Source organism: Chiloscyllium punctatum, chromosome 11 (genome assembly GCF_047496795.1).
Source record: "Chiloscyllium punctatum isolate Juve2018m chromosome 11, sChiPun1.3, whole genome shotgun sequence".
Classification (NCBI taxonomy): Eukaryota; Metazoa; Chordata; class Chondrichthyes; order Orectolobiformes; family Hemiscylliidae; genus Chiloscyllium; species Chiloscyllium punctatum.
In genome coordinates, this window is record NC_092749.1 from 64,247,463 (window position 1) to 64,270,138 (window position 22,676).

The 22,676-nt window shown below is 40.2% G+C and overlaps 1 protein-coding gene across 3 annotated transcripts in view; it reads right to left on the reverse strand.

Annotated features, from left to right (window-relative positions):
- Positions 1-22,676, reverse strand: part of LOC140483055 (EGF-containing fibulin-like extracellular matrix protein 1) — a 109,146-nt gene that overhangs the window by 76,851 nt on the left and 9,619 nt on the right. The window lies entirely within an intron of this gene.

The window sequence follows — 22,676 nt, forward strand, 5'->3', positions numbered from 1 at the left end:
GCACCTGACACTATGGGCAATTTAGCATGGCCAATTCACCTGACCTGCACATCTTTGGATTGTGGGAGGAGACCGGAGCACCCAAAGGAAACCCACGCAGATATGGGGAGAATGTGCAAACTCCACACAGACAGTCGCCCAAGGCTGGAATCAAACCTGGGACCCCGGTGCTGTGAGGCAGCAGTGCTAACCACTGACCCACCATGCCGCCCTCAAACCATATCAAACCATAAAACTGCCAGTAGAACCTGGATGACTTAGAAATTCCTTTTGCTCAACAATAGAAAATCTCAAGTCAGTCTTTCTTCATACTTTCACCAACCTCCATGGTTACTTCCTCAACCTGACTACCAGAGTGATCATTTTATGCTATGATGAGACAATTTTACTTCAATAGCAACACTGCCACATCTCTAACAATAGCTTGCTTCATCCTATAGCCCTGACATCCATTTCTGATATCCTTGTCTTTGCTTTTATCATATCAAACTTTTATTTCTAAAATGCTTTGACAGCTGCCTTTCTACTCCCATCATTCATAAATTTCTGTTTGTTCAAATATTAATGAGCCAAGACCATTCTGGCACAAAATCACATCCCTATCACTCGATTCTGTATATTTTGAGTGAGAATCTATGGTGTAGGGAGCCAAAGCTATTCTTGATTTCAATGATCTCCAGTTCTGTACTCTTTGGTAATCTTTCCTAGCCAATGCTTTTTATTCTTACATATGCAGAGTGCTTGGTGTAGAGTAGTCTTTTCCACCGTCTTTCAGCACTTTTATCTCCAGAATTGTCTTTTACTCATTCTGCTAACTGACTTTATCCAGATCTTCAAAAGCTTTTGTAACACCTATCTCTTCAAATATGCTTCAATATATTATATAGAATTACTTATTTACACTTCAGTTTCATTCTCTTCCTCAAATCCCCAACACTGCAACCTCCTCAAAAACAGACTCATGTACAGTGCTTGTGATCTACTGTTGGCCATAAACAACATACTTACACAAAAGGCTATTTTCATTGACATGAATCAGATCAGGAGGAGTGGGCCAGCATGTCCCTGAAGGACCGGTCGCTGAGGAATACTGACAAGGGAGGGGAAAGAAATGTGTGTCTGGTAGTAGCATACTACAGGAGGTGGTGGAAATGGTGGCTTATGATTCCTTTCGATGTGGATGCTGTGGGATGGAAAATGAGACCCTACTGGTGTTGTGGGTGGGTACAGAAGATGTGAGGGCTGAAGTGTGGGAGATGGGTTGGGCATGGCTGAGGTCCCTGTCAATCATGGTGGCAGGAATCCTCGGTTTAAGGAGACAGGTAGACATTTCAGAGGCCCCCTTGTGGAAGCTGGCACCATCAGAACAGATGCAATGGAGAAACTGAGAGAATGTAATGGAATTTTTAGGAAGCAGGATGTGAAGATGTAATGGTGGTCCCCTCCTCCTCCACTTCTCATGCCTCCTCACAATCCCACAGCACTGACCCCAGCAATCTCAGGTGGTATAACACCTGCCTGTATACCTTCTCCCTCCTCACCATCCAAGGCTCCAGGCACACTTTCCAGGTGAAGCAGCTATTTACCTGCAATCTCTCAGTCTAGTCTATTGCATTTGCTGGTCACAATGCCATCTCTCCCAGAATGAAGAGATGAACTTGTGTTCTATTGGCAAAAATGATCCAGTGTTTCTGACTACTTGTCACTTTCACACACCACCCTGTTCCCTGACCAACATTGCTGTATTGGGTTTGCTGTAGTGCTCCAACAATGCTCAGGGCAAGCTGGATGTACAGCACCTCATTTTTCACTTGGAGATCCTACAGGTTTCTGGCCTCAATGTTGAGTTCAATCATTTTAGGTCCTGAACACCTTCTCCCACTATCTGGATGCCAGGCCTTGTCAGCACATGGGCTGTTACCACAACCAACCCATTGTCAGCTATTGATTCTCGCAGGATGAATTTTACCCATTCCTTCATCTGCCTAACTGCTGTTCTTTCTCTCGTTGGGCTCCAACTCCACCTATCATTTACTCCTCCTCTTTCACCCAATCCAATCTTCAGCTTATATACCAATCTTTTCCTAGCCACGAATTAGTTCTGAAGAAGGGTCAGTGGATCTGAAACGTTAATTCTGTTTTCTCCCCATGGATGCTGCCAGACCTGCTGAATTTCTCCAGCAATTTCTGTTTTTGTTTCAGATTTCTGGCATCTGCAGTTCTTTAGCTTTTGTTTAGTAATGAAGCCTGTGGGTATAATGTGGATTACCTCATGGAGGTGAACCTGAATACTAAATAGAATATAACAAACAGAAGGAATAGAGGGGAAAAAAAAACTACCAAGTCTGTTCCATATCACGTAAATTAAAGTTCACGTTCACAAAACATGCTTATTTAATTCCTGATGAGGAAGATTAAAAACTAGTACAATGATCACCTGGAATGCATTACAAACAAATGTAGGCTGCAGTTAGGAAGCTTTACTTAATTTCACCTTGAAATTAATATTTGTTGACAGAATATAAATCAAGGATAGCTTATTCTATTTTTAATTAGTCTGTACAGGTTTACCTTTTGCTGCTAACTTCACAGTAAATTAGCCTTGTATGTAGAATCTTGAGACTGATCCAAAATCTATCAGATATTCTATTGACTAATATCCTGCATGAACTTGCGTGGTATTTGTTCTTTTTTATATATGAGCTATTGAGGATGGGGTGGGTTGATGAGTTAGTAAGAATGCTCCCAGCAGATTGGGTAGCTGTCTCTATTCACCTCCCAAAGGTTCTCAGATCTTTTATACAGATGAGTTGTGAGAAGTTAATTGGAAAAGAATCAAATCGACATAACCAGGATAAATAATATGTCAACACCACCAAGAAACCTGAGCAACATCTGACATCCAACAACTTGTACATCAGCTGCTTGCATCAATTCAGCTCAAATCTGCAACATCACAAGACCTTTCTATAGCAGTTTGTGTATTATCTGTGCATCATAATCTTTATCTCGACTTAATAATTCCAGCTAGATTAGATTTCAGTTCACACCCCTCAAACTGATAGGTATTCCGAAACTAGTTTGCAAACCCGACACCAAGAGGTATACAGACCCAAAGAAAATCCTGGATCAAAGTGATTCAATATTATTTTAGGCGTAGTTGTGATTCTGGGTTTAAGAGGGTGGGGCTGTGCTTTTTAATCACTGAGCTGGTAATCTGTGAAATATTATATTCATCAGCGATTAATGTCCATCAAGAGCCTGGAACTTCTGATTTTCATTGTTGCTAATATTAACTTAGACCATCTATTTAGCTACCTCCATTACTTCCCTTCCTTGGCCCTATTAATCCTATTACCCCAAGTTCTAGACTTGAAACAGTATGTTTCCCTTGTTTCACTCTGCTCATTTTCCCCATGGAATTCACATGCACCCTTTCCTGTTTAACTGCTCGCTTGACATCCAGCTTTGGATGAGTGACAATATCCTCCAGATATGTTCTTTGGCTTCTGCCACACACTGTAACTTTGCCACTGATTCCAAGTCCTTCGCTGGCTACAGTCCAGGGCTGAAGTATACAGCCTTGGCATTGTACACAATCCTGATTTAAGATTGCTAAACTCCAACTCCACAACATGTCTGACTGTACCCCTACATCCACTCTTTGGCTGCTGAAATCTTCATCCATGCTTTTAACAACCCTAGACCAAACTATTTCAATGCTTTCCTGGATGCCTCCTATGACAGGAGAGAACTATTTGCAATTATTCTTTTGAGTTAATATTTTGTATGTTAACCCCACTCTTGGCTTCTCTACCCCTGCACTCATTAAAACTGCATAACTTAATTCCTATTGCCTGTCCTTATTCTTCATTCCAAAAATATAATAATTCACATTTCTCTATTGTTTTAATCACTTTTGTCAATGTGTTCCAATGATGTTGAAATGTGAAAGCCATGATTTCACGCTTGTGAATTTATTTTCTTCTTTTCATTCACCTTCGTAATTTTTACAGCTAGTCTTAGAATCATAGAGATGTACAGCACGAAAACAGACCATTCAGTCCAACTCATCCATGCCGACTAGATATACTAACTTAATCTAGTTCCATTTGCCAGCACTTGGCCCATATCCCTCTAAACCCTTCCTATTCATATATCCATCCAGATGCCTTTTACATGTTGTAATTGTACCTGCCTCCACCGCTTCCTCAGGCAGCTCATTCCATACATGCACCACCCTCTGCATGAAAAAGTTGCCTCTTTTATATATTTCTCTCTCACCCTAAACCTGTGTCATCGAGTTCTGTATTCCCTTACCCCAGGGAAAAGACCTCTTGATGGATAGTCATCATTCAAATGATTTATTCTTTAAGGAGGCATACTTGTTAGTCTCAGTGAGGGACTGTTCATCCTGATTCCACAATTCCCACTAACCTATTTGAAAATGGCTCAATTTCATTATTTTATTATTTCATCTGCCAACTGTGGAATAGGAATAAGCAGATCAATAATATGACATGGCAGATGGTTGTACCAGTGACTGCAGAGTGCAATTTTTGCTTTGATTAGCTTTGTTTAATTGATTAAATATTGGGAAGACTCTATATCTTTGGATCCTTCCACAAAATTCATTTCTTAACCATTATATCCAGTCAATCCTAGGAATTTGTGCATTGAATTTCAAGGTGGGTTATCAAGGGCAAGGGCTGTAGTGGGCAAGTTAGTGAAGGCAATTGTGGGGATTAGAGGTGCAATGCGAGAATGCGGAAGGACAACACTGTGATGGGGAGGGGCAACTCAACATGCAATTAGGTGGAGATGATATTGCATTACAGAAAATGGATGACTACAGAGGGGATTAGTGATGGTGCCCACTACCTTGGCTTTAACAGTGTTTGCCAATGTTAAACTGGAATTAATGTCGGGAGATCAAGACTTAAGTGAAAGAGTTAAGTGAAAATGTATAGAAGCTCAAAACTGATGGGGTCAACAGGGAGGGGAAGGAAGACAGAAACATAAAGGTACAGGAAGTGGGGGTAGGGAGCTTTGAGTGAGCAACTGAAGTGTGACCTATGTTGCATCTTCAACTGAAATCACACTGCACAATGGAAATGGAGAAGTGGTTGCATCCACAACTGGAATGGGTGGAGTAATGCTTTTATTAATGCCTAAGGATGGTGACTGCACTTGTGAGAGATGTGAGGTCCTTAAAGTGGCAATTGCATTAATCAAACAATTGCATGTCACAGGTTTAAGGCATCCGTAATCATAGAATTCTGCACATGAAATGTGCTATGTAATGAACCAGACTTTATAAAAAATCTTAAAGTAAGGGAACACTTAGGAAACAGCGATCATAATATGGTAAAGTTCAGTCTGCAGTTTGAAAGAGAGAAGGCAAAATCGGATGTAATGGTGTTACAGTTAAATAAAGGTAATTACGAGGGCATGAGAGAGGAACTGACGAAAATAGACTGGAAGCAGAGCCTAGCAGGGAAGACAGTAGAGCAAAAATGGCAGGAGTTTGTGGGTAAAATTGAGGACACTGTACAGAGGTTCATCCCCAAGAAAAGAAAGATTATCCAGGGAGGGATTAGACAGCCATGGCTGACAAAGGAAGTCAGGAAATGTATTAAAGAAAAAGAGAGATCCTATAAAGTGGCCAAGAGCACTAGGAAATCAGAAGATTGGGAAGGCTACAAAAACAAACAGAGGATAAGAAAGAGAGAAATAAGGAAGGAGATGATCAAATATGAAGGTAGGCTAGCCAGTAATATTAGAAATGATAGTAAAAGTTTCTTTCAATACATAAGAAACAAACGACAGGCAAAAGTAGACATTGGGCCACTTCAAACTGATGCTGGAAGCCTAGTGATGGGAGATAAGGAAATAGCTGGAGAACTTAATAAGTACTTTGCGTCAGTTTTCACAGTGGAAGATATGAGTAATATCCCAACAATTAAAGGGAGTCAGGGGGCTGAGTTGAGTATGGTTGCGATTACAAAAGAGAAAGTGCTAGAAAAGCTAAAAGGTCTGAAAATTGATAAATCTCCTGGCCCCGAAGGGCTACATTCTAGAATTCTGAGGGAGGTGGCTGAGGAAATAGCGGAGGCATTGGTTGAGATCCTTCAAAAGTCACTGGAGTCAGGGAAAGTCCTGGATGATTGGAAGATCGATGTTGTAACCCCCTTGTTCAAGAAAGGATCAAGACAAAAGATGGAAAATTATAGGCCAATGAGCCTAACCTCGGTTGTTGGTAAAATTCTAGAATCCATCGTTAAGGATGAGGTTTCTAAATTCTTGCAAGAGCAGGATCGGATTAGAACAAGTCAACATGGATTTAGTAAGGGGAGGTCATGCCTGACAAACCTGTTGGAATTCTTTGAAGAGGTGACAAGTAGGTTAGACCAGGGAAACCCAGTGGATGTGGTCTATCTAGACTTCCATAAGGCCTTTGATTACCTGCCACACAGGAGGCTGCTGAGCAAGGTGAGGGCCCATGGTGTTCGAGGTGAGCTACTGGTATGGATTGAGGATTGGCTGTCTGACAGAAGGCAGAGAGTTGGGATAAGAGGTTCTTTTTCGGAATGGCCACCGGTGAAAAGCGGTGTCCTGCAGGGTTCAGTGTTGGGGCCACAGCTGTTCACGTTAAATATTAATGATCTGGATGAAGGGATTGGGAGCATTCTAGTGAAGTTTGCCGATGATACGAAGTTAGGTGGACAGGCAGGTAGTACTGAGGAAGTGGGGAGGCTGCTGAAGGATCTAGACAGTTTGGGAGAGTGGTCCAGGAGATGGCTGATGGAATTCAATATGAGCAAATGCGAGGTCTTGCACTTTGGAAAAAAGAATACAAGCATGGACTACTTTCTAAATGGTGAGAAAATTCATAAAGCCGAAGTACAAAGGGATCTGGGAGTGCTAATCAAGGATTCTCTAAAGGTAAACATGCAGGTTGAGTCTGTGATTAAGAAAGCAAATGCAATGTTGTCATTTATCTCAAGGGGGTTGGAATATAAAAGCATCGTTGTGCTACTGAGACTTTATAAAGCTCTGGTTAGGCCCCATTTGGAGTACTGTGTCCAGTTTTGGTCCCCACACCTCAGGAAGGACATACTGGCACTGGAGCGTGTCCAGCGGAGATTCACACGGATGATCCTTGGAATGGTAGCTCTAATATACGAGGAACGGCTGAGGACCTGGGATTGTATTCATTGGAGTTTAGAAGATTAAAGGGAGATCTAATAGAAACTTACAAGATAATACATGGCTTGGAAAGGGTGGACGCTAGGAAATTGTTTCCGTTAGGCGAGGAGACTAGCACCCGTGGACACAGCCTTAGAGTTAGAGGGGGTAAATTCAGAACAGAAATGTGGAGACATTTCTTCAGCCAGAGAGTGGTGGGCCTGTGGAATTCATTGCCGCAGAGTGCAGTGGGGGCCGGGATGCCAAATGTCTTCAAGGCAGAGATTGATAAATTCTTGATGTCACAAGGAATTAAGGGCTACGGGGAGAATGTGGATAAGTGGAGTTGAAATGCCCATCAGCCATGATTGAATGGTGGAGTGGACTCGATGGGTCGAATGGCCTTACTTCCACTCCCTGGTCTTATGGAAACATATGCAGTTAATAACTATGTTGAATGTAAATCCTGGTCACAAACAACCCTGAACATTACAGATTGATCACATTCATCTCTGTGAGGAAATAATCACAGGCAACATTTAAAGTGTCATTTGTGGGCCACAATTCACAAAGACAATCCAAGGTATGACACTGCACAAGGAATTGGAGCTGATTTCCTCTTACTGTGAACTGTAAGTATTTAACAATGTACTTTTATTTGTAATGGTTCGTTCTTGGTTGATGTTGGACGACCATGTTTCAGTAATCCTACTGCACTTAGAATCTCCTACCATACCAATGTGACATGATAAAGTTGCATTCATCATAATAAGGTCCACTATGTCAAATATCTATATAGAAGCATTCCGTAGTTCTCCTTGTCAGAGTCCTCCATGTCTCACTGTTTCAAGGATGATGATAAAGTTGTCATTTGTGGTGATGTGAATACTGATTACTAACATTACTAAGAACCTGCTCCATTTCTGATATTCCCCACACAGATTCAATATCTATCCACAGCAGGGGCTATTGTTACTGTGGTCACAGCACAACAAAGGTGCAGAGAAACGGAGGGGCAAGAAATGCACAAGTCCAAGACGAGAGATTGCCAAAGAGGCTCCACACGAAGGTGTTGCAGCTGAAGGCTCCCCCCATCTCAAAGGCATCTCAATGCCATTTCTTTCAAATGACAGACACCTTACTACTACAGACTGAGAATCCCCTGTGACACTGTCAGCAAACTATGTTACCTGCTGGAGCAGGACTGTCAGACTGAAGGGAATGGCAGCTATCTTGCCCTCATGGCCAAGGTGAGAGTGCGCTCCATTTTTATGCAACTGACCATTTACAAGGATTCCAACTGGCAATACTATTTGGGATCTATCAAACCACAAATGTATCAAGGCTTTTATTGAAGCAATTTGTGTCAGATTACACCACTTCATCTAGTCTTCCCATGATGAGGTCAGTGCTACAGCTCAGACAGTAAGCCTTCCGAACAGGGAAAGCTTTCACCAGGTGCTATACCTTGTACACACATTGAGTTGAGAGCATCGTATCATAACTTGGCAGAATTTATCAATAGAAAAGGCTTCATCCAGTAAATGCACAAGTCATTTCTGATCATATTAGAGGGTTGCACCAAATAAGAACATAAGAACTCAGAGCAGGAGTAGGCCAGCTGGCCCATTGAGCCTGCTCCGCCATTCAATAAGATCATGGCTGATCTTTTCTTGGACTCAGCTCCACTTACCCACTTGCTCACCCTTACCCTTGATTCCTTTCCTGTTCAAAAATCTATCTTTGCCTTAAAAACATTCAATGAGATAGCCTCAACTACTTCATTGGGCAGGGAATTTCACAGATTCACAATCCTGAAGAGATTCCTCCTCAACTCAGTCCTAAACCTGCTTCCTCTTACTTTGAAGCCATGCCCCCTACTTCTAGTTTCACCCGCCAGTGGAAACAATCTCCCTGCTTCTATCCCATTTATTCTCTTCCAAAATGACACCCCCGCACCCATCCTTGCCATTCTAAATTTCAGTGAGTACAGTCCCAGTGTACTTAATCTTTCCTGATAAGGCAACCTTCTCAATTCTCAAATCAACCTAGTGACCCTCCTCTGCACCCTCTCCAGGGCCAGTACATCCTTTCTCAAGTAAGGAGGCCAAAACTGTACACAGTACTCTATGTGCGGTCTCCCAATCACCTTATACAGCTGTAGTGTAACTTCCCTGTTTTTAAACGCCATCCCTTTAGTAATGAAAGATAATATTCCATCTCCTTTAATTACCTACTGCACCTGCAAACCAACTTTTAGTGATTCATGCACAAGAACACCAAGCATAGCAGCTTGGTGCAATTTTTCACTATTTAAATAATGGCCCATTATGATGTTATTCCTGCCAAAATGGATGACCTCACATTTATCAACATTGTACTCTATCTGCCAGATGCTTGCCCACTCACTTAACTATATCCCTCCGTAGACTTTCAGTGTCCTCTGCACACTTTGCTCTACCACTTATTTTACGGTCATCTGCAAACTTTGACACATTCACTTGGTCCCCAACTCCAAATCATCTATGTAAATTGTAAACAGTTGTGGTCCCAATACTGATCCCTGAGGCACACCACTACCCACTGATCGCCAACCAGAAAAACACCCGTTTCTCTCCACTCTGCTTTCTGTTAGTTAACCAATCCTCTATTCATGCTAATACATTATCTATAATGATGTCCATCTTTATCTTATACAGTAAATCTTTTGCACGGCACCTTGTTAAGTTCCTTCTGATAATCCAGGTACACCTGTTCCTCTGGTTCCCCACTGTCCACCACACTCACCATGTCCTCAAAGAATTCCAGTAAATTAGTTAAGCAAGACCTGCTTTTCATGAACCCATGCTACGCCTGCCTTGTGGAATACCCTGGAATCTACCTTGATGTCTATGTCCTTGATAACTCTCAAACTCCTTTTTCCTTTCAAGACCTGGATGCCTATGAGGAAAGCTGCTGATGAAGAGGGCTACCCTTTGTAACCATGGCTGATGACTCCATTGCACAATCCCCTGACGGAGGCTGAGCACAGATACAGCAGAATCCGTTCTTCCACCAGGGCCATGGTGCAGCAGACAACAGGCCTCATGGAGATGAGGTTCTTACACTTGGATCTGTCTGAGGTGGTCTTACAGTACAGCTCTGTCACAATATGACACATAACCCATGCAGGTTGTGCTCTGCACGCTTTAGCAGCCAAAGAGGGGATGTGATGGATACTGAAGAACTGAGAGCATGGCAGCAAACTGAAGAGGAAGACGAGGACTTGGAGCAAGAGGAACAACACCTTTAGGCAGTAAGAGCGATTGGAAGGAGTCCGAGGACTTAATTGTCAGCCAGTTCCAAAGGACAAAGATTTGGTGAGTTTGTTGTTTTTTTGACTATAAATGTTTTGTTACATGAAAGCTCCTATTTATTCCCAGAAGGAAGTACAGTTTTATTTTTGTTTGTTTCTTCTTTGCTTTACTTGTTGATCAATGAAACTTAATGTTTAAAACTATTTTGAAGGCTTTCCAATATCTGATCTCCCACAATACAGGAGATGTTTATGCTGAGATGGGCATTAGGGAAAAGAGTAGTAGTTCCTGTAACAGGGTTTTAACATGGTATGGTACAAAGTTGGAGTAGTCTGTGTATTTTTATTTCTTGTAGCTGCATTTATTAAAGCAGCAGATATTTATGAAATGAGATTCTGTTTCCAATACTGAGCCACCTATATGCCCTCAGATGCAGTTTCCTTCTTGTTTCTCTCCAATTGCAAGTATTGTGAAGGACTATTCACAGTTGGCAGCAATTAACTTGGTTCAGAACTGGGTTTTAAATACGAGCCAGTGGCAGGAATCTCAATGTCACGGCAACGACAAATATGTCTACCATTGACAATTTACTGAGTGCCTGGGTGATACAGGTGTGATGCACACATAATGCGGTGAGCAACAGAGGGTTGTGTGAAGTAACTTGCCAGAGGTCACGGAGAGACACCCTTAATTAAAATCCCTGAAGTTGTCACTTTGCCAGTATTTAGTCAAATTCAGGCCATTCTCTCCATTTGTAATTAAATTAGTGTCAATTTCCAACTTTGATGCCTGAGCAGTAAGTTATTTGGATAACAACGGAGTGATTTGATAAGGTGGTGGGAGTTTTCTACACCACATTACTACCCAGATGATGCTGTGTCCCATGTTATTCTGTAAATGATTAGGGCTGGAGTTTGGAAGAAGTTAACGATTCTATTATTTACATTACAACAGTGATTACACTTGAAAAGTATGAAATGGCTGTAAAGTCCTCAAGTTGTGAAAAGAGTTATAAAAATACATTGTGTACTTTAGCTAATAATGTATAGCAGCCATAAATGCCCTAAACATTTTCCATGTAGATGTTAAGTTTAAAAAAAGAACCAAAGAACTGCAGATGCTGGAAATCAGACGCAAATACAAAAATCACTGGAAAAACAGTGAAAACCAGATCTGGCAGTATCTGTGCAGAGAAAGCAGAATTAATGTTTTGTATCCATGTTTTGCTGCTTATTAAATACAAGGACTACCTTTGCTTTCTCTAATTTTCAGGTACTACTCCAGTTTTTGAGGAGCTCTGCAAAATATCAAAGCATCATTAATTTCCTGCTTTTTATATAAATGACTTTAACATGTATCCAGTGTGGCCGCAGAAGCTCTGTGGATACTTTATACTTCCAGTTTCTGCATAACTTATTATTTGGCAACTTCTGAATGTGCTATTGCTGCGCCCAGGGGTATCCAAGATCTAGTCTAGAGCCAATATGTGCTGTGAAAATCTGGCTCTTGTGTCATTGTCAATTATTTAATATTTATATTTCTTGTCCAGCCATTTATCATTATTGAATTTTATGCATCTGCAAGTTTGTAAACACTGATTTACTTGAAATAATACATTTAATAGATTACTTCACAGAATTTTATTCATAAAAAATAGATATCAGCTGAAGAAGGACATATACGGGAGAGTGACTAATACCTTGGTCAAAAAATTGAATTTTAAGCATTGTATTAAAAGAGAGAAAACTACAGAGATGAAGAAATCTAGGATGGGAATTCCAGATCCTAAAGCCCAGGTAGTTGAAAACATGATGGTATAAAGTCAGAGAGAATACACAAGAGGAAAGAGTCAGAGGAGGTGTAAAACAATGAGGAGAGTTAAATATAATGAAGACCATTTTAAATTGGAGTCACTGAAAGACAGGAACTAATATGGGTCAACAAAGGGGTCAAGGGTAAAGGTACTATAAGACAGGATTCAGATAACAGTGCTCTGTCCGAGTTGAGGTTTTACAGAGGGTTGTGAATGGTAGACATGCATGATGTTTTCAGCTGGATAGGGGAAGAAACAGAGAGGCAGCTGATATTATAGATGTGGAAGTAGTCAGTTATTGCAAATGAGGGTTTAAAGATCCATTCTGATCACAGCTTCTTCATATGTAGAGAAATCCCAAGATATGCATAGCATCAGAAACGTGAATTTCAGTTCTATAAATAGTTGCCAGAGATCTGTGATGCGCACTTAATGTGATGTATGAAGACAAAATCCCAAGTACTCATTGCTTCTTTAAATGCTGACATGATCCCTAGGAAGATACTCAATGGGGTGCTGCAACCATTAGGTTAGCGGTAGAGCTCCCACTCTTAGTTAGATAACACATGAATGAGTGGGGCAGTGGCTCAGTGATTAGCACTGCTGCCTCACAGCACCAGAATTCCATTCCAGCCTCAGGTGACTGTGTGCAGTTTGCACATTCTCCCCCTGGCTGCATGGGTCTTGTCTGGGTGCTCCAGTTTTCTCCCACAGCCCAAAGATGTACAAGTTAGATGGATTGGCCATGCTAAATTTCCCAGGGTGTCATGGGATGTGCAGGCTAGGTGGAATGCAGGCTTACAGAGATAGGATGGGGGAATGGATCTGGATGGGATGCTCTTCGGAGGGTCGATGTGGACTCAATAGGCTGAGTAGCCTGCTTCCACACTGTAGTGATTCTAAGATTGCAGAATTGTCATGTTGGTCAGAACTAGATTTTGAATTTGTATTGAAACTATAGCTGAAATATAAAAGTCAAGTCATATGCATTTCTATGCTCCCTGGTCATATTTAACTGGTTGTAACCCATGCTTAGCATATGAGCTGAAAATTTGTGATTGACATTTTTTTTTTCGATTCTGAGCCCCGCAGTGCCATTGTGCAATGGTCAATATTACTATGGAGGCAAATTGGCATTAATTTCAGCAAATGTTATTTCACCACTGTTTTAACTGAAGGGAGGTGAGCTACGATACTTAGCTGTTCAGTATTTTTGGTGAGGATCTCCACTAAGTAGCAGAAATTAGCAGCAATTATGCATGGGTCAGGTAATAGCATAACTCAAATCATAATTTCCTGAAATTACTGTACTTTAATAACAGCGTACACTGTAGATGAACCAATACATTGGCTGAGGCTTTGAGTAAATTCAAGCCTCATGTGCAGGTTGGAACCCTGTAATAATTCTGTCAAGCAGCAGTCTTGATATAAAGAAGAAAATTACTACATTGGGGACCATAGCAATCAATAGCATAGCATGCTTCATAGGCTGAAGACATTTTTTAAAAATTTAAAAGTCTTTACAAACGTACACTTGCTTGGGTTTTTAAAATTCAAATTCTAGTATTTATTCCATAGCAGTGTTATTCTCCAGGAATGTTGTGCAGTGCTGTTAAGGTACAGACAATATGAAAACAAGATCTGACATATTTCTGTAATTTGCATTCCAATCTTACTGCCCACACTGACTCAAAGATTGAATGTGCTGGGCATTTACAGCAAAATGTTGCTCTTGGCAGAGAGCTGACAGAAAGACTAGCCTCCCGAAATTCTCTACTCACCTGCTGCCATGTTTCTTATCTTCTTTCATAATTATTTATTGAAGTATTTGGTTCAATCTTGTTTATTCATTTTGAAATGCTTCATTTCCCTATATAACAGCATTACATTGACTGTATTTTCTTCTGCTATATTTTGTACTATTCAATAATTTTGTTTCACATTTTTTCATGGGATGTTTCCTATCTTTAACAGGTAGAACTTAAAGATGGCAGATTTCCTTCCCAATGGGAGTTTACAGCAATTAATGATCATTTCAATTTTGGATTTTCTTTCAAAGAATTTAAGTTTCACAATTTTACATAGGCGGATTTGAACCAATGTCACTAAAGCACTCATCCAGGGACGTTAGTATTGTGCCACCATCACTCGTATCCTTGTGGGGCTAAATGTACAGACGCAAAACCTTGCACCACAATCATTTTTTTTAATGAATGTCAATTTAAATTATTACCATGTTATTTAGCACCAGATCACCATCCAGATTTAGTAGACAGCTGTTCATAAATTCAATGTAGACACCAGAGAACATTGTGAATCTATTTCAAATTTCACCTTTGCCTGCTGGTGTCCGCAGTTAGTCTTTGTGTTCATATGAGTTACCTCAAGAATGGATGTTTCACGGTCTTTAATTTTACTGTTGACTAATTAAATAGATTTTTGTCAGATTGACACTCTTGTTTTCTGGGACAATCCATTTATGCAACACCTATTTTACAAGGTTCATACTGAAAGTGAAAGAGTATTATTGCATCTAATCTTGTGTTTTGTCCTAGTAAGTTAAGACAGCAAATCTATTCTTCAGTATATAGAAGATATGAATACAGATGAAGAATATATAGATTTGATTTGACAGTTTGTGCACTATGACCTTGTGTATATACCTGTGGGAATCAGAAAGGGATAGAAAGGGTTTCATAAAATACATTTGTAACATATTATCTCAGAATGTTTTAAGAATGCACATTGCTGCTCTCCTTTAGCAGATGAAATATATGGAGAATGAAAGTTAAATATTAAAATAAATATCTGTTCATCCTTGAAGAAAATCAAATAACTTACCTGTGATAATGTCTCAAAAAGGTAAGAAAACTGAGTACAGAACAACCTTGATTATCCAAACCAGAAGGGTGGGGAGTATTTCATCTGGATAACTGATTGTTCGGATAAGGATAATGCTCTTATGGGACCTTGAGATCTTGTTTGGATAATCCGAAATTTGGATAATCGACATTTGGATAACTGAGGTGGTTATGTACACAGTCATGTGCCAAAATCTAGTCCTGTTCCATAAGGATTCTAATTATTTTAACAAGTGTGATGTTGAAACATATAATAATTATTGTATATGTGACTCATACTCCAGTGACCCTATTTATCTGGCTAATTTGACTGTGATTAATGTGGTCATACAAACAAGTTCTGACTGTGTAATACACATGGGAGCTTCCATTAATCTCTGTATAAAATATCTCCAGATTTCTCAATGATGTCAGCATTAAAGTGTCCTTAGGGCCCAATGTTGATCACGCAATTGTTCTTCAACTACAATTCTTGCATAAAAAAATTTCAAAAACATCAAGCTAAAGAATCCAAGCTCTAGATTAGAAAAGAAACAGCAAGCATCTGCAGGAAATTATTAATTAACTGATTGTCATTTTATAAATTTAGAAAACAAATGGAAATCTATACATTTTAGTTAGTTTTAACCTGACCGTTTTAATTTAATATGAACAGAAGTTCAATTTCCAGTCCATTGATCTACCCTGCCATGAACAATTATTGTCAGGAACATAAAATACTTTAACAATATATATTATTATATTTTGAAACTTCAATACCTATTTCAAATGATTTCCATTGTCTTGCATGCCTATTAGAACATTAACAATGATAATTTTATTCCACACAGTGTAACATTGTCTGAACATCAGCTATTTTGTGGTGCACTAAAGTGTAAGTCTCACCAGTAAAAACCACTATTAAAATCAAGCAGTTACAAATAATTAAGAATAATTTTGAGGTTTTTTTTGATATTCATTCAAGTGAAGTATGAACATACTTTTGTTCAATTGGTGCACACCGCTAACATCCACAAGATGAAAAGCTGTTCAACTTGGCCATGGGAAAGCACTGAGTTAGCACAACAAGTTGATACTAAAGCATCCAGATTAATAAATGAATTTGTACTGAAGACAATTTAGCTCTTTGAAATTTCGATCTCAGCTACTCATTCAAGTTCACCCTATCACTTTTATCCTTTTAACTAACATAATCATCTAATATGGTTTGAAGGGATACCTGAAATCAAATGGAATTAATATTAAAGGTTAAGTATGTGTGAATTAGGTAAACAATCATGGGGAGTTAGTAACCAATAGTGAGGGTTTCACAGAGTATGGTTAATTGAAGTGAAGCTCCCACTAAAAGTTTGGACTTGTACTCGGTTTAAAAACAAGGGTATTTTAGTATATAATATCTTCAGAAAGTTAATATTAACTACAAATTATTTATGCCCAAAATACTCTCGTATAATCCTATTATCACCTATATGGTTTTGGCCTGGCTATTTGCATTTGGGGATTCTGTTCACTTTGTGAAGTAGTTCCAGAGTTTGCATTTTCCACATTTTGGTGAGTTGTTTGGCATTGCTTCAATGTATTTGACTGGATCTGGAACTGGACTCTTTGAAACAAGTTGCCAGTAAATGGCTTCCAACAGAAGAACGATGACAAGCCAAATTTTTTCCAATTCACTCTATTTGAGGTGGGTTGACAGCTGATTCTATGACTATTTTTTTCCATTAATACAAGGATCCCCTAGTGCTCCAATCCCATTTTAATCCTATATATAGAATCATTGAAAATACAGTTCAGAATAAGGGAATTTAAGCTATCAAACTAATGTTAGTGCTAGCTCTTGAGCTAGAGTTGTCTGTTTTGAAACCAGTTGCCCTGCCCTTCCCATTGTCCTCTGTTTCTAAATATTCTTATTTGTTACAAATTCATGTCTATTGTAAACACCTTGATTTTGTGACATAAGTTACTCCTATACTGTTTCAGAATGTATTACTATATATAAAGTTGATATTACCTTTTATCTACTTACACAACTTTGCACCTTTGGTTATGCTATTTCATGTAATACAGGTATCATTAATAACAGTAGACAATAGACAATAGGTGCAGGAGTAGGCCATTCTGCCCTTCGAGCCTGCACCACCATTCAATATGATCATGGCTGATCATTCTTAATCAGTATCCTGTTCCTGCCTTATCTCTAGAACCCTTGCTTCCACTATCCTTGAGAGCTCTATCCAACTCTTTCTTAAATGAATCCAGAGACTGGGCCTCCACTGCCCTCTGGGGCAGAGCATTCCACACAGCCACCACTCTCTGGATGAAGAAATTTCTCCTCATCTCTGTCCTAAATGGTCTACCCCATATTTTTAAGCTGTGTCCTCTGTTTTGGCACTCACCCATCAGTGGAAACATGTTTCCTGCCTCCAGAGTGTCCAATCCTTTAATAATCTTATATGTCTCAATCATATCCCCTCTCAGTCTTCTAAACTCAAGGGTATACAAGCCCAGTCACTCCAGTCTTTCAGTGTAAGGTAGTCCTGCTATTCCAGGAATTGACCTCGTGAACCTACGCTGCACTCCCTCCATAGCTAGAATGTCTTTCCTCAAATTTGGAGACCAGAACTGCACACAATACTCCAGGTGTGGTCTCACCAGGGCCCTGTACAGCTGCAGAAGAACCTCTTTGCTTTTATACTCAATTCCTCTTGTTATGAAGGCCAGTATGCTATTAGTCTTCTTCACTACCTGCTGTACCTGCATGCTTACGTTCATTGACTGGTGTACAAGAACACCCAGATCTCTTTGCACTGCCCTTTTACCTAAATTGAGTCCATTGAGGTAGTAATCTGCATTCCTGTTCTTGCCACCAAAGTGGATAACCATACATTTATCCACATTAAACTGCATCTGCCATGCATCTGACCACTCACCTAACCTGTCCAAATCACCCTGTAATCTCCTAACATCCTCCTCACATTTCACCCTGCCACCCAGCTTAGTATCATCAGCAAATTTGCTAATGTTATTACGAATACCATCTTCTATATCATTAATATATATTGTAAAAAGCTGCGGTCCCAGCACTGATCCCTGCGGTACCCCATTGGTCACTACCTGCCATTCCGAAACGGAGCCGTTTATCACTACATGTAGTGTGCACTTTTTCTCTCAAACTGTTCATCCAGGCGTACCTGCATTATGTACTTTAGCTGATCTCAACCCTATTTTTGACATTTTGGAGTAAATTTGGGATGGTATTCATGTAACATTCAAAGATACTTCACAAGTGTCTTCCAAACAGACAAAAGGTTGTTCTGCATTGAATCCAGTACAAAGAAACAATGAATAAAAACATGGGGATGAATTTATAATGACAAATACATTCACTAGAAATGCACATCAGGCAATCATAGAACATTTCCTACAACTTCCCATAAAATAATTTTTAAACAGCACTCACAACAGGTAAACTAAATTTCACTTAGTACAATTTTGTGAAGTTATTCCATTCTACAACTTCCAGTTCAGCGAAAGGTGCTCTGTAATACTTACAGGGCTCATGACTCAGAACTGTGGAAATAAACATCTTATTTCTGCAGTTATCCACTGTAAGGCCTTTAGAGAGTTGAACAGTGATATGGAGAATTAGTTAAGGGGTTTTCAGAGCTAAAAAGGGAATTTTGAGGAGGATTGGCAAGATATTTCGGAAGAGAAGCTGTAATATACTATCTGTGAGGTCTTGTCCTACTGTTCCTGTTTCTGAGTTAGAACTGTGGATTCAAGGCTTACCCTAGAATTTGCTGGCCAAGAAAGGTGTCCATAATGTGGCCAAAAAGATGGAACCTGCAAATCTTTCCAGTTTATCCCAATGGCAGTGGAATAAGAATAGCAAGATCTGCAGATTCAAACTGTTAATGTAATTGGTCTTATGCACTCGCAAAGAAAGTGGTATTGAAAGCGACAGACTCTTTTGCATACTGCTCAATTTGTTTTCTCTATTGACTTCAACACAGTTGTATCACAGACACAGGAACAAAGGTTTGAATGTGCTGCAATTTTTCCTCTTCCACTGAAGTTAAAACGAGAAAGTGAAAAATTCATTACGGACATTCTGCTGTTACACTTTAATTTTTATATCCATTGCCATTAAATGGTACTCCCAGCAGGAACAACCTCCTTTGCCAACTTGATAGAGTTACCTTTTGGAACCATGGCAACCTACATGGTGAAGGTACAGCCATAGTGTGGTTTGGGACCAAGTTCCAGAATTTTGACAAAGGAATAGCCACGTTAGTATGGTATACGTCTTGGAGAAGAACGTGCAGGTAATGTGTTGTCTTGTGTCTATTCCTTTACCTTTGTCCTTCTAAGTGGTAGTGTTTGTAAGTTCAGAAGGCGCTATGAAAAACTGTTGTTGAGTTGCCGCAGTGGATCTTGTAATGGCACACGCTGCTACCACCATGTGCTGGATATTGAGGGAGTGTATCACATGGTGGGTATGCGGCCATCAAGTGGGCTTCTTTGTCCTGGATGGTGTCAGAGTTTTTTGAATGTTATTGGGTTTTTTTTAGGGAAATGGAGAGTTTTCCATCACACTCTTGCCTTGTGCCTTATTAATATTGGATTGGCTTTGGGGAGACAGGAGTGGAGTTGCTGTCTCCAGAATTCCCAGCAACTCATAGCCACAGTATTAATGGTCTGAATGTTGTGGCCAGGCTCATGTTTCTATTGAAGTGGGAGTTGTTTCTGTTTGGGAGGAGTTCATGCTAGTGAATGCAATTTAGCTGCAGCAATTATTCAGTCTGAAGTGACCAACTAATTACTGGAAGCTGTGAGAGAATCTAATCAACTCCCCTTGACATTGAACAGAGTCACCATCAACATTCCAAGTATTAGCATTGACCAGATACACAATATAAACCCTGTGGCTACTAGAGTAATTCAGAGACTGGGAATTCTGTGGGGTATAATCCATCTGATTCTCCAATGCCTCACCACTTACAAAAGTTAGGAATGTGATAGGGTACTCTTCATTTGACTGGACGAGTGCTGATCCACAAAACCCAAGAGGCTTGACACCATCTAAGTCAAGGCAATCCACTTGATCAGCACCCCATCCAACACCTTCAAAATTCACTCTCTCCATCACCAATGCACATTGGCAGTATGATCTACCATCTATAATATGCACTGCAGCATCTCACTACAGCACCTTCCAAAAACATAATTACTACCATCTAGAAGGACAATGGGAACACTACCACCCAGTTCCCCTCCAAGTCGCAAACCACCCTTCCTTGGAACGACATCATGGTTTCTTCACTGATACTGGGTCAAAGCTTAGAACTTCCTAACAGCACTGTGGGTGGTCTATATCAGAGAAAACAGCAGCAATACAAGATTGTGGCTCACTAACTCAAGGAAAATTAGAGCCGAGCAATAAATGCTGGCTTTGAAGTGATGCTTACACCCCATGGAAATATTTTCAAAAAGCTGTTCAGTCCCTTGAACCTGTTTTTGCATTCAGTGAGATCAATACTCACCTATGCTATAATTCCACATACCTGCCTTTGTCAATATTCCATACAGTCACTTTAACACAGTGGTTGTGTTCTTGTGCAACACCACGTAACAGAAAAATCACGGTTTAGAAATAGCACTTAAAGTATTGGCACACATTTTAAGTTTTTACATTTTAGAAACAATGTCCCCACTTTGTCAATCACGTTACAGTGAATTTGTGTTAATGATAAATGTGTTAAAGAGGAACAACCTGTACCTTTTATTAAAAAAAACTAATTAATGACCAATCCAGCATCAGTTGACATTTGTTGAAGAGAGTTCCAAGCTTCTCCCACCCTTTACATGAAGAAATATTTCCAAATTTCACTCTGGAAAGATCTGGCTTTGATTTGTTGACTGTACTCCCAATGCTGTGAAAATGTTTCATTGGTTGTAAAGCACTTTGGAATATCTTGTGTATGTGAAAAGGTGTCATACAAATGAAAGTCATTTTTGCTGAAGGCCTTTATAATTTTCCGACAGTGTGGTGCCCAGAGCTGGACAGAAGAGGTTGCAAATGCAATGAATGCCAGTTCTAGTTGGCACAAAGAGCATGCATGCACGAAGTGACCTTCAACTTAATTACGAAGTGATGGTTTAATGCTAGGGTTAGGCAACTGAGCCAGTCTCTGAAATCTGCTGGAAATGTCCATTGGAAGTGTCATACAGGAGTTAGTGACGAAAAGCTTCCTTGGCTGCTGGCCATTTGTTACACATGCCTTACAATGGTCAATGGTCTCCCTGCCTGAGTAAGAGCCTTTTCTGGAGCTGAGAGAATGTGGACAGGAGCTGGTACTATAAATGCTCTGGTTCCCCTGTTCCTCCTGAACTCTCTCACAACCCTCTTGTCCAGTTCCAGTATCCAAGCACAGCCCTCCTGGTTTGGGGAAAGCCCCCTCCCTGAACATCATAGTGACTAGGGACAGCTGTGCAATGAGCAGATACTACCGAGGAAGGGAAGTCCCTGTTAGTGAGCCCCAACGTCCACCTCAGTCACAGCCTCTTCTTCCCCATCACTCCCAGCCTCCTCCTCAACTTTAACCAATGTAAAAGGGAGCAACATTAGCAGCTCATGTGCAATCCCGATGGCCCCATTGGGACTGTCCTTGAATACGCTGCTCCGGAGGTCACTGAGCAAGGAACATGTGGTCATCTGATGTGCATGTACAGATGCATCCTGGAATGCGGATGTCAATGTGCACACTCACTAACATCTACAGCTAGCTGATGTCAGGCGCACATCTGCACATGCACAGAAGCCATTTGATATTTTGGACGGTCACTCCAGACACTAATCCAGTTGGAATCTGATCCGTTCCTGTAAAGATTATATTCAACCTCTTTGCATTTTACTCTGACACTATTTATAAAACCAAGAATTCCATATGCTTTAACAGTCCTCTCAAACTGTCTTGCTACCTTCTAAGACTTTTGCACCTAATTATATAGAAACAGAGTATTTTGTACTTTCAAGTAATTATGCCAGTGCAACTAAATCCTGATGTACAGTGCACATGGTTCAACACTGCTTCAGCATTCTTTTGGGGAAAAAAAAGTCCTCCTTCAGTTTTTTGGCACTTCATTTCTCTCATGTTTCTGCTTTTCAAAAGTACTTTTTATCTCTTTACTTCCCTTTTTTTTGCCTCTGATTTTTTTTCATGATCAGCAAAAGGTAAAGTCAATTATGATTCAGAAAATTTCAAAGCAACTCATCTCGTTAAGGTAGATTTTCTGTCAGGTCCAGTCTATTCATAAAAGTGATCTCCCCTCTCTTTTTCATGATTCAGGCCAAGGAACTATTGTAGCCAAGAGTATGAGTGACCAGCTTCCAGGCCTCCTTCAATGCAGCATGTGATGAGCTGTTTTGGAACTGAGTGGTTCTCTCAAATGATTCTCCTCCCTTACAACTCTGGCTGAACTCTTTGCAACAGCGGCATTCACAGGATTGGAAATTAG